The following is a 3,125-nucleotide window of genomic DNA, read 5'->3' as shown; positions in this document are numbered from 1 at the left end:
TTTGAAAAATAAACGCCCACTTTGAATTTGATGCCAGCAACACATTTAAAAAATGTTGGGACAAGGGCCACAAAAGAATATAAAAGATGTGTTATGATAAAACCAAAAAAGGAACCAGGCAAGCCTAGTTCAGCCAACCTGCAATTAAAAGTGATAAATGTTGTTTCCTTCAATGGATTCGAACCCAGTTCTCCCGCGAGAGTGGCTGTGTCTTTAACGTCCCACAGTTGGCAGTTCTGGTAAGAGCAAAAACCAAGCCATGATGTCATAGGGGCTCCAGACATGATTGGGTTAAGGCTCAGGGTACCAAGAAATATCTGTAGCATTGAAGGTCTCCATGAACACAGTTGCCTCCATCATACTCAAATTGAAGAAGTCTGGAATCAACAATACCTTACCAGACAAGGCAGGTCATAACCAGGAAAGACAACCAACATCTGATGATGCCTATATGATCAGAGTGAATACTTTTGCTAACTCTGTAGTGTTTAATATAACACCTAATAATGTCACATTTGTTATTTTAAATTGTTTTTACATACCTATTGTGATATTCAATGTGTTTTGTTTTGTAGGCAACTTGCCTGTGTGGATTTAGTTTCAATTAAATACAAACCCTGACATGTGTTCACACATTAAAGTGTTTTCTTCAAACACATGAAAGTATCACAGTGAGAAATGTCTTTTCATCTCAGAAGCCACACTCTTCCTGTTCAACCAAAGCAACTCAAGTTTACTGTGAAACAACGACATCAGAAAAAAGAAAGACTGAAGACCACCCCCCCGCCACAACAAAAAAATAATAATGAATAAGCAATAATGACCCACCAGCCCCCACAGCCCACCAGCTGACAGTAAACTAACCCACAGACCAAGACTTAGAATATGGTTCATGATAAATGATAAAACATTAAACAGTCCTGTTTCCTTCGGGGGTCAAACATGATATGAACATGTTCTGTTTCTCATGCTACTATTCATATAGACAGTGCCACTGATAGCCAACTGTGTGCCGGAACTTCATTGCTGGATAGTTGACTCCAACTGGGTTATCAGTCATGTGACCATAATAAAAAAAAACTGGTTCATCAGTCATGTGACCATAACAGGCCTGTGCACAGACATCTAGAGGGGCAGGGAGTCTTTAAACAAACAAGTCAGGGGAGAATCTTTAATGAGCATGAGTCCAAAATGTTGTTCTTACATAGTTCTTATACACATGTTTATGCCAGGACACATAGAAGGTGGTCCGTTTTCATAGCCAACCATTACACAGAATATTATAAGAAAGGTTTACCCTACAAAATACCCTTGTATGGTACTCTATATTCCAACCTATGGTCCAAGGGTCTATTCAGAGAGTCCTACAACAATCACATACACATTTCCTACCTAGTGTCCTTCGTACAGAGATAGTTAGTACTCTCATACATTGTGTCAAGCTTAATTCAATTACTTTTCATGCTCAAAATCTATCACACCCAAAACACTTTTTTAAATAACAAATAAAATAAATACCTACACTCACAGTGGATATAGACACACTTTTTAACTTTTTAACACAAGGGAAATAGACACCACCCACTGGTACCATCAGGGTTGGAAAGGTTACTTTTTAAATATAATCTGTTACAGTTTCAATTTACCTTTTCCACATTTGTAATCAGCAACATAACTTTTTGATTACTTAAACTACTTTCTTAATTTCTTATTAAGAGGCATTAGATTTTGTTTTGGAATTGCCTATAGCCATTTGAACACCTTTTGCAGGATCAATCAATCTTAGAGTTTAGATAGCTGGCCAAAAACGGAATTTGCATTTTACATTATGGGTTACATACAGTGCCTTTGGAAAGTGTTTCTGGTACGCATGCAGGTATCCTGTATGTGCATTTGTGTTTTCCCCTCCTAATGCCCTAATCACAGGTGTCCCTTATGTTCCTGATTGTGCTCGTTGGTGTTTCCCACCAGGAAGTCATGAATGCATCACCTGACTGCTGAGGGGGACCAATGAGTGGACACTCCTCATCATCTGTTCCTTTTATCGATTACCCAATCGCCTCACACATCCACTGGTTTGAAAACCCAGTCAGTTGATTCTCCCAAAGAGACGTTCTGCTTGACCACACATAAGTAGACATAGACACAAACTCTTATATATCCTTTTGATCGACAGACACTTTTGTTCATCCATACACCAAACAGCTTTAGCACATACATCTCACTTTGTCCTGTTTTGTGTGGGTATGTATTGCTGTGGTGTTTTGTTTGGTGTTGTTTAGTCAGTGTGCTGTTTAACCTGTGTGTTTTGTTCATAACTGGAGGAAGAGGATTTTTAGCAAGTCGCCCTTGGGTATACACAACCCGTAGGAAAACTTTGTCTAAAAACACTAGTTAGAATTGAGTTGACCACCCACTGTATTTGTGTATATGTTAGTAATTAGCTAAGCAGTTCTTGAGGCAAGCAAGTGCTGTTTAGGGATTTTTGTCTTTATTATTTCATTCCTTGGGTCCACTGTGTGTCAACAGTGGTATTCATGCCATGCCAAAGGCACGAACTGCAGCATTCAGCTCCGGCAGCAAGTACAATTAATAAGAAAACCCTGGTATGATCTCAGGAAGGCAATAAAAACTGCAAAAAGCCAATACAGAGTCAAAGTATAATCTCTCTACCAGGGCTCCAATACCAGGAACATGTGGAGTGACCAGGTCAGACGTCTGTAAAGCCATAAAAAGAATTAACCCCCTGCAAGGCTCCTGGACCAGAAAACATCTCAGGCCGTGTTGTCAAGGTCTGTGCTGACCAACAGGCTGATGTCTTTACTGATATCTTCAACCTATCGCTACATCAGTCAGTGGTCCCCACCTGCTTCAAAAAGTCCATCATTGTTCCTGTGCCAAAAAAGCTAAAAGTCCTCTGCATGAATGACTACTGCCCTGTACCACTCACAGCAATCATCATGAAGTGCTTTGAGCTGCTAGTTAAAACACACATCACAGACTCCATGCCTGCAACACTTGACCCGCTACAGTTTGCCTATAGACATAACAGATCCACAGAGGAACACATATGTGAGAATGCTGTTCATTGACTATAGCTCAACCGTCAACACCATTGTGCCCCA

Source organism: Esox lucius, chromosome 13 (genome assembly GCF_011004845.1).
Source record: "Esox lucius isolate fEsoLuc1 chromosome 13, fEsoLuc1.pri, whole genome shotgun sequence".
NCBI lineage: Eukaryota > Metazoa > Chordata > Actinopteri > Esociformes > Esocidae > Esox > Esox lucius.
The sequence above is the reverse complement of the archived record's forward strand: the minus strand, read 5'-3'. Positions refer to the sequence as shown.